This window comes from Phaethon aethereus (assembly GCF_964289735.1).
Source record: "Phaethon aethereus genome assembly, chromosome: 3".
Taxonomy (NCBI): Eukaryota; Metazoa; Chordata; class Aves; order Phaethontiformes; family Phaethontidae; genus Phaethon; species Phaethon aethereus.
This window is the reverse complement of record NC_138576.1, coordinates 90,899,063-90,909,511: the sequence shown is the minus strand read 5'-3', so window position 1 is coordinate 90,909,511 and position 10,449 is coordinate 90,899,063. Positions and strand designations below refer to the sequence as shown.

The following is a 10,449-nucleotide window of genomic DNA, read 5'->3' as shown; positions in this document are numbered from 1 at the left end:
AGCTCGTTGGCATTTCTTATGAACACGTTCCTGCAGGCACGTGACATTACAGAAGGTCTAACATAACGCTTTTTGAGCAAATTCAGGTCTGCCATCCCGATGTGCAGTTCCAATTCTCAATATAGGGAGTTTTGGCAAACTTGAAAAAAAATCTAAATCAAATCAGAGTCTGTAAAGCCTTTAAGCGTAAAAGTCACTAACTACAGCCCAGCTTACCCCAACAGTCCATCTTGCCTTCGAGTTCTCTTCCCTGAAAGACACTCTATGTTTCTTTGCTCGCGGAGATGCAGAGGGAGTTGCCAGGGGTGTGGTACGAAGGCTGGATCTGAGAATAGACCGAGGAGTAAACCCAGGAAAACCAGAAGCAGATGTGGCCAAGACTTTCGCTCTCTATGAAAAGAAATAAAAACATCTACTTGAAAACCAGGCAAACCTTCAAAAGAATAGACTCCACTCGACAGAAGCATTAGGGTAAAAAATTGCAAACTGCGATTGTACCAGCAGAGAGGACAAAGTTTAGCCTCTGCGCTGGTCTTTTTCCAAAGGTAGGAAAACATTAATGATTAAAGAAACGTGCTGTTCATGTTTCTTTTGGCTTTTTTTTTAATGTCAACATAAAATGTTATCTTTCAAACTAATTATATGGAAAAAAAAAAGATGTGGCACCTTGTTGTCTGCAGCGCACTAGACTTAATTAAGTGACACTGCTGTAAAAATACCTAGACCTCTTCATCAAGAAGCGTTGAGGTCTTCTTAGCTCACCTTAAAAAAGACTTGACAGTACTGAAAGGGTTTCCCTCTTCAAGACTGCTCCCAACGTACTGCTTCCAAAAGGACTGTATCTATGATAACCAGAAGCGTACTGAAAATACTCCACAAGTTGAATCCAACAGTGTTGGTGTCAAATCCCTTTGCTGGTTTCATTTTACAGAGTTTACAGGCTTTTGGTTTGGCTGTTTTTCACAGGTTCTTTAAAATACTGACCTTAACCACAGGAGGAGTCTCCAGTAACTTCTGCTCTGATGCTCCTGAAAAATCCTTCTGTGAGATGGAACTGTGGATATTTGATTTCAGTGGGCTGGAGGCCATGAATGAAGCAGGGGCTCTGCATGGTGACTGAGCGCTACCACCCTGTGCTGCAGAGCATGAAGGAACAGGACGAACCACCAAATCCAGTGGTCTGTTAAGATCCACAATTTAAAAGAGGAAAATAATTAAAAAAATGCAAAAAATCATGCTGCGTTCAAGAAATTGGAGATGAAACATAGCAAAAACATACAACAAACAAGAAGTACGGGTGAGCCCTCACACTTCGGGTGATGCATGAGGCCCATGAACAAGTTACAGCCATTTTCTCTTTCTTTGATGATTCCTTTGCATTTCAGACTTCATTTCCCAAGTCACTGCCTCTGAGGCAAGAGTAGTCCAATTTTAAGCTGCACAAGTGATGTGCTTCTCATGCCAGAAGAAAAATTGTCTACATTTCAATGCTGGGACCACTTCAGATTCTCCACTTAGTTGTGTCCCTGAGTTGGCCTTTTCTTTAACAGATATAAAACTAAATGCAAACAGAATGCTTTGCAAACACTGAGAGTAAAGACACACTCTCTCACACACACACACACACATACATATATATGAGAAACCACACCTTTTTGAAATAGTCGTTCTATTTCAAAATGTAGATCTACTATACCTGGAACAGTTTTGTGAACGTTTTGTAAATAGTGTCCCAAGAAATGCATCGCGCAACTCTGCGTAAGCGAGAGGATGTGTTACGGCTGGTGGTTCTGTAGCAGTAGGACTAGATTTAAAAGGAAAATGTAGCTGACTTTCAATCCCCTGAAGTTCGTACGTATCAGAACTGAAATTTAGTTGACCGTACCACCTGGAGGAAAATCATCAGACAGCTGCTAGCCTCTTTTCCGCTCTTTACAGTTCTGCCTGGTTTTTGGGTAAAAAAGGCAGAAACGAGCAGAAACTGGGCAGGAGGAGGTAAAAGAGTACTATTTGGTCACGCAACCAAGTCTGTCAAAATCCGTACACCAATAGCTTGGACGGTAATCATAGCTTTACTTTCAGGTATCTTAAATTCTGTAAACACATTTGCCATCATAAATATGCAAATATATGTGTTTACAAGATCATTGTAGCAGAAAAACTCTCTCCAACTATTACTTATGCTGTATTGTTTCTTCGCTGTTATATATCGTATGAGCAAAAAAAAGCCAATCAAAGCTTTGTGCAGGCACACCTTCCCTCCGAAACACTAGCGTCATTCAAATGGATTTTTCTCTCTCTCTCCCAACACGTAGCTCAAGACTAAACACTGTGAAAAGGCTGCTCACCTAGCATAGTGCGAGAAACTGGTTTGCTGCTCATTTCCCATTCCAGCTTCTCCAATTTTGGATAATACATTACTGATAAAAGTTGCTCTTGTATGCACATTTCCTGCGTTAGCTTGTTTGGTACTGTTGACAATGGTGTTGGTCTTGCGACTGTAAAGCAAGAGGGAAAAAACATCAGCATTGTGTAATCAAAGCCATGGTTAGTTGTCCGCTATATTTCACTCCCTAAAAAGTACCTTGACTTAAGACCGATGAAGGCAAACGGTAAGGCTTGGCTCTCTCCACAGCCAGCTTCCTCTGAACTCTAGGCAGGATCTTGCCATATTGGTCTAGCATGGAATTTCTGGCAACCGCTCGCTCTCTCAAGCGTGGATCACGATCGTTCTGATCCATGAAAAGCAAAAAGCAAAAAGTTAGCTAATTGCAAGAAGTTCATCGCACAGAACTATCTGTGCTCTTTCTAATTAGTGAATAAATTTCCTCTACAGGTCGAGGAAAATACACCCACTGTACACACCAGCAGCAAGTTCTGCCCATCAGCACACGCCGGCTTCACCTGGTAGTTTTGGCAAAGTGGAAGGAAGACTAGAGGAATAACAGAACCCACAACTTCAAGGTAAAACAGCTCTGGCACTCTGCAGAACCTTGTTCTGATACACTTGCTGTCACCTGCAATCCTCAAACGGCTGACAAAACACCAGGCTCTCCCTTGTTTTCCCTCAATATATATGAACCACCAACAGTAAACGTCCGTGTCTAACTGTATCCTCATTCAGACACCACAAACCCAGTTAGGACACATGCAACTAATTCCACATTCTTTGCTTAATTTGAGCCGCAGGCTGGGCTGCCTGTTGGTCTGAGGAACACTCTCACTTTTCCTCTGACATTTCAACTTACGGAAGGCTAATTCTAATCTTTACTTGCATGCCTCTGCATTACAGACTCAGTTTACTGAGTTCCAACTAACTGGCTTCAGGAACATCCTCTGCTAATACCCATTGCGCATTTTGTGCAGTTGAGTTTGCTGTCAGGAGTGCACGAAGGGGACAGAACAAGTACAACTACGCAATGACGTTTGCAGGGAAACAGCGGAACTAAGGTCAAGCAGCTTTCTGGACTATGACGACAGGAAGCCGTTCTGACACCCAAAACGCTAAGGTACAATTTCCTAAAATGACAGAAAAGACGTGAAGCATTTAAATTCTAATAGGTTTAAATTTTAGGCTGTTCAAATACCATATTATCATGTAGTGGTAATCCTTTACAAGGATAATGCACAGACGCTACACGAAGTAGCAGCTTAATTCAGCTGGTGTTCTGATACTTCTCTCCGGTGAAATGATCCTTCATAAATTTTTACTTTTTTCTTTTAGGTTCTTTGTTTGTTTGCTTGCTTTTAAACACATTCAAAAGTATCCTTCCCTTCTAGGCATATTCATTACACCCAAAGCAATTTCTACACATTAGAATACATATGGGGTATTCCCACCTTTTTCTGAAAACGGGTTTCAGACAAGGGAAACACACCAAATACTGCTTACGGTGGCCAACAAAACTCCTAACCAAGCTTCCTGACCACAATTCTGAAATTTGTCTTACTAACGTGCAAAAGAAATCCCTGCTCAAATGCATCACAGGTCTCTGAACAATAGAAAGGTAGCAAAGGGTATTAAAAACGTTCTTGATTTACCAAGTTATTTCCAAACTGGAGCCATGATCAGAATATCTCATTTGAATGTAAGAGTCTACATCAGGCTTGCAAAGGAAACAGTCTACACGCTAGGCCAGCTTGCCAAGAAATTTATTTTAGCTACCACCCTGTGCAGAAGTGTTCTCTGCCCTACCACGCGTCCACAAATCTGGTGAAGAATCCAGGAGACAGGAAGATGAGGCCAGCAGGAAGACTGCTCTCCCTGTCCTACTACTTGCTCCACTGGGCAATGACTAGCTAGCTGATCCTTCAGCTTAGTTCCTGCCTGGGGGAAGATGGGCTGTGCACCACATAGGCTCCATCTCTCATGAAACTCTTCAGATGAGAGAGAAAGGGAGGTGCACTGCAGATGGGAAACCTATGACAGAGGGGGGTGAAGTCACTACGGGGGGAGAAAGCAGACAGAAGGTCGTGGGTGTCATAAGACAAAGGTGATTAAGGTGTTGCAGCAACAAGAGGGCCGTCTAAGAGGAGAAAACTGGGCTACTGTAGCTTCCTTGGAAGCAAATGATCCTGTTTAGTGCAGCAAGCTGATGTTTGCAATAGCTCGCATCCGAGTGAGACACCCCCCTCGTCAGCTACTGCACTGGACCTAACGCTTGAGAAAGTGATGGGGATCAAGGTCGTTCTGAGGGAAAGACGCTTTCTGCTGCGCATGACCAGCATGGACTGCACACTTCCTTGTGCCTGTATGTGGCGCAGGATTAATAGACAGGTCTCTAAAGACAGATCTGCTGGGGCTGTTGCCAGTCAGACTCAAGATGGACGTATTTCCCCCTTGATTCCCTGATGTGCACTCTCCTGACTCAAACTGGATGGCTCAACATCAACTAGTCTCGGAGACAGCAAGCCAGCTACAAGACACCTATTGTAGCTCTCATGAATGGCTTCTCTTATTGAAGGACCCTGTATCTTCAAAAACTTCAAGGTCTGAAACATCAGTCGAGCATTACAGATTAAGACAGCATTATTATTCAGTCACCGAGGTTTTGGGTTAACCACTAAGAGCAATAATAGAAATGTTCAGGTAAACTGTCAGAAAGCTTGCATCAGTAATATGCTTTAGGTTTGCAATCTGAGTAAGTGGTACTACGTAGAGTCTTAAAGCTGGCAGACAAACCGTTACAGATTCTTTAAAAAAATCCTGTACGACAAACTATCAGCCCTTGCGATGCTTAGTTTGGGAGAAAAAAACATTTCATTTCTTCTCCAACAGTTAAATAATTTTCCACTTTCTCCATTCTGTTCTCCTTTTTCAAGTTAACCAGGGATCAAAATCCTAACTCAGGACTATGCAGGCAGTTCCAGTGAGGGGTAGTAAAGAAGTAAGAGCTTTCCCCGACTTCCACAACATCTTTGTTCTTGCTCCTGGAGCAGCGTTCTACTCCTTTCTAGACATTCAATCCCTGACCGTGCTTCAACAAGAGACAATGGAAGTTTTACAGCCCCAAGAGTGCACCTAAACCGTTACCCTTTGCATAAAACTGGCAGGACACAACTGCAATTATGCGCGTGGGTGGGCAGGACGAGCATAAAATGGTCTCTGACACTCAAAGCCGCGCAATAGAAAACTTAGACAAGGTACGTCTCTTGACATTCTCAGTAAAGACACAGTAAAAGATCACCTCCTTCTGGAAGCCGGTGCAAGTCACATGAACAACTCCGCAGGTCAGCAAGCACGTACCATCTGCAAAAACAAGGAACGTTTGACAACCTCCCATACTCTCACAGCCAGGTTATGACCAGATTACAAGTTTTAAACAGCAGTGTCTGGAAAGACATAACTGAGGACCCATTTTCTTCATCAGATCACTTACAAACCTGTTTTAAAAAACAATTACTGCGTGCAGAAATTTTATCTCTAGTGCTATTGAGGCGCTGTGCTTTGAGCTTCAGTTCAAAGTCATTTCGTTTTATGACCGCCACCACTTCACAGGCTACATGACAAGAGCACCAAAACCCAAAACTCAGCAGACTGTCAGAGACGTTTCACAATATTAAATACCTTGTTAGTACAACGTAATCAGAGTTGGGTTTGGGGGAGGTTGTGTTGTTTTGGTTTGGTTTTTGACTGACAAACAATGAACAGGAGAACCAATTTCACAACCAAAAGCAGTGAAATACCTACCAAAATTATAGTTCCTTGGATGAAAAAACTGCTCAGGTGGTGGATAAGAAGGACGAGCTCCCCGACTTAGACTCCGCTCATGTACCAGAATATCCAAAAGGAGGTTTGGAGAAGTCATGCTTATCACAGTGTCCAGTGACCACAATCCAAAGTAGGGGCAGTCATGAAGGAATTCTTCTGGCCTTAAAGAAAACAAGTGCATAAGCTAAAGGCCGGCATTCAAATGAATTTTTTGGAGGGGTATTGAAAACAATGTAAGAAAAACCTACCTTAGTGAATCTGGCATTTGAGCATGATACCAGCGATTAATATCAAATACAGTCAAATAAGCAGATGGTTTTCCCTGACCACATGTATTCACTTGCCAAGTGAAGACTGACACACTGGTCTCGGGAGATATTACTGTAAAAGACAAGACATTGTTTCTTATGTGTAGAAAAGATGATCTCTCTGATATTTTTAAAACACCACTTTCTGTTTTGGCTTCATTCTGTTATATTCCTCATGAAACACAACACTTACTAAGAATAATCAAAAAAATGTCTGGAATAGCAAACATCTCTGTGGCAGGTTTCAGTCATACTGCCCCTTTTTCTTGTTCAAATGGTATCAGTTCTAAGCCAAAGCAAACACACAATTATTAGCTAATTAAGTTTTCCAGACATTAACAGTTGATCAAGACGATTAGCTAGACAAATAGTTTAGGGAAAAAAATATGCTAGGAACACGTACTTTGCTACTTTCAGAAAGCATACAGCTATTTATTGTGTACGCTCGTATCAATCAGCTGGCATTCATAATTTCCAGATTTGAGTCAACTGCAAGTTTTAAGAATAGCCCCTTTCCAGCATACATTGAATTAAAGAAAACTGAACACAGTATTCGAGGTGCAGCCTCACCACTGCCGAGTACAAGGGAGCGATCTCTTCCCTGCTCCTGCTGGCCACACTATTTCTGAGATGGGCCAGGATGCTGCTGGCCACCTTGGCCACCTGGGCACACTGCCGGCTCATGTTCAGCTGGCTGTCGAACAACACCCCCAGGTCCTTTTCCACCAGGCAGCTTTGCAGCCGCTCTTCCCCAAGCCTGTAGCGTTGCATGGGGGTGTTGTGACCAAAGTGCCCTGGCACTTGGCCTTGTTGAACAATTGACCTCGGCCTATTGGTCCAGCCTGTCCAGATCCCTCTGTACAGCCTTCCTACCCTCAAGCAGATCAACACTCCTGCCCAGCTTGGTGTCTTCTGCAAACTTACTGAGGGTGTGCTCGATCCCCTTCTCCAGGTCAACAATAAAGATATGAAACAAGACGGGCCCCAAAACCGAGCCCTGGGGAGCAGCATTTGTGACTGGCTGACAACTGGATGCAGATGCAGATACAGGTGTGAACAGAATAAAAAAGATCAGGTAACATTCCTAAGCAATGGAGGGAATGATCTTGTTGTTCAAAGACGACAGCTGGAGGAATAAAGGGACTGACCAGCATTATACACATGACCCCACCATATATCACTATAGCATTTCAGCAAGCACAAAATAAAACCTATTTTTCCCCTGAAAGAAGTCCCACATCACTTAAGCACACAGTTTTTCTTTTTAAATAAGCCCAACAAGCTAGTCTATGCAGACATTTAAGACCTTCAGCCTGTGGGTACAGAACAGCATTCATTGCATAGATTCCAAAACCATTTATTGTAGAATAACCAAACACGGACATCAGAACAAACCTTCATTAACGCTATCCTCTCTGTCAACGCATTTGTGAAATTTTTCTACAGTCTGGCAGCTGAGTAATTTAATATTGCTCGTTTGCCCTCTCGAGGGAAAGACTCCACCCATGAGATCTAAGCTGTACCTTTCATCACAGAATTCCAAACCCTGGGGAAAGAATAAAAGAGGAGGAAAAAGGTCATTTTGAGATTAAAACATACAGTATACCTAAATATGAGCGAATGTCTCTCTCCGACATAATATGCATATTATACTGTGTATTTCCCTTGAGTTCTTTATTACGGTAAATAGGAGGTACAACTGACATGCAAGAGAATTAAATGTCAAATTGTAATGGGTAAGTTTGGCTCTGAAGGCTTTGCACAGCTCCAAAATGTAGCATTTCCCTGACGTTATTCAGATCGAAAGATGTTTTGCAGAATTCTGTGCGGCATCAAGGCTTCTTTACAAACCTAAACGTATATTTACAAAGCGATACCTGAAATAATACAACAGATATGCACGCAAAGCTCTTTGCTCCATGTCTTGATTACAGAACCGATGGAGTTAGAAAAGTCGTGGCACTACAGCAGCTAAAGCTCTGTTGAGAGCTCTTCTCTATAGGCACAGCACTGGAGTGAACATGCACCCCTCTGTCGCAACTATGAGGCCTTCTTACTGGTTCACAATCTTCTTTCAAACCACGTCAGCTCTTACCAGCTCCTCCTCGAAGCTTGTCAGAGACTAACGGGTGAAATATCCCTCAGTTCCTGCACCAAGCACAGCCAACAGCAAAAGGGGAAAACAGAGAGGACATGGGGTGCAGAGTAAGCAAACTACTTTGAGATACACAGAGACCCCGGCAGGATTGTGTTGAAACTCTGCTACCACCATCTCCCAAGTAAGCACTAACTGAAATGCTCTCTTTGCAAATACAGCATTTGTTCAACCGGTCTACGGCACAACACATGAATGTGTGTATTGTGGACAAATGGCAGCTCTACAACTAAAAAAACACCCAAAACAAACCACAACAGCAAAACACCAAACAAAAAAAAAAACCCAAAAATCCCACGCACCACCGAACATAAAACAACCCCCAAACTGATCAGACCACATTCTACCCAAGTTCCCTAAGCTTTCAGAGCTCTCAAATGAACTGGCATGAAACAACACATTCCCAGATGTTCTCATGCGCTACATCTAATTCGCCTAATCTGAGAAAAGGCAAGCTTGCTCTTCATAGTTCCAGGAAATCAATATCAAAGCAGTCTAAACCAAAAATAATTTAAAAACCAAAATTAATTCTTTCATTACTGAGAAGAAAAATAATTCTGAAGCACAGCAGCGTATTTTACATTCTCCACCCTGGGGCAAGCAAATCTAAGGGAAGGAACTCCATTGTATGGAAGATATTAAGCACTGTCTTTATCGACCAGTAAAATATGAAGACACTTTTCAGATGAGATGCACTCAAACTTGGCCTGGCAAGTGGGAACAACTCTTACCTTTGCTGCCACTGAGGTCGGACAAGAAACTTGACTCGGCCAGCCATGTAGGCAGACAGTCATGTAGTACTGACCACTCTGTGACTACAAGGAAGTATTCTGAGACTAAAAGTGCCCGCTGTAGAGCACAGATTCTGCCCTAGTGCGTCTTCGGGAGGTTTTGGCGGGTTGGGAGTTGGTTTTGCTGGGCTTTGGTGCTTTTTTTGGCTGTAGGTGTTGTCCCATCTTGGTATGTGTAAGTGGCTCATCTGGAAGCTAGCTGAAGAACCTGTCTCTTCTCCCCAGAGGGTCCAGCTGTTTCGTTCTCTCTTCCACTTACCTTGTACGACTGGCTCCCATTTCAGTCTTCCATGACACTCATCACAGGGAAGCGGAAACAGCAGGGTAGTAAACTGCCTCAAACCCAGAGACTGGTGCCTGACACCACTCACAAGCCAGTGAACGTGTGGCTGGCTGCATGGTCTGCACTGGCTTAAAAGTCTGACATTAAGTACACCACAGCTTTCTCAGGCCACAAACACAGTAACCCTATTTAATCCCTTTGCGTGCTTTTTTTCAACAGTGTCAACTGGAGTTTCTACTAGATGCATTTTTAAAGGCTGATGAAACGTTTCAACCCTCTGAGGTAAAGACTGACACGCGTCACACCTTTTGTTTGGGAAAATAAGACAGCCAAGACAAAGAACAGCCAAAGAGTTGAAGGTCAAACATTTTAAGATTGAAGTGTTGAGACAGAGCAAAGTAGCCACGAGAGAAACGGATATAGACATCTCCTTTTTTTCCCAAAGAAGCACACAGTACCAGGATTTGTCTGGGCCGCTGCTAAGATTGTAGCCAAAAATAACTTTTAAAAGAGGATAAAACAAGGCGGAGTTCAAAAGTGAAACTGCAGAAAGATCAAAGAAACCTTCTCCTATCAACCTGCCAAAGTGCTTAGAGCACTACAAGAGATGCAGCAGAGAACCACAGAGAAAGCCCACGTACAATTAAAAAAACCCAATCAGGGTGCTCTCCTCCTCTAGAGCACGGTATAGTTATGTCATA

General features: G+C 43.0%; 1 pseudogene across 1 annotated transcript in view; it reads right to left on the bottom strand.

The window, feature by feature from the left end:
- Nucleotides 1-4,818: 4,818 nt before the first annotated feature.
- The window catches only part of LOC309404197 (protein ELYS-like), an 88,824-nt pseudogene continuing 83,193 nt past the window's right edge, over nt 4,819-10,449 (bottom strand). Inside the window, exons 7-11 of the transcript in view lie at nt 7,915-8,065; nt 6,460-6,592; nt 6,191-6,372; nt 5,688-5,749; nt 4,819-4,992 (exon numbers count right to left, since the gene is read on the bottom strand). The product of the transcript in view is annotated as a protein ELYS-like (transcript). The remainder of the gene's footprint in view (nt 4,993-5,687; nt 5,750-6,190; nt 6,373-6,459; nt 6,593-7,914; nt 8,066-10,449) is intronic.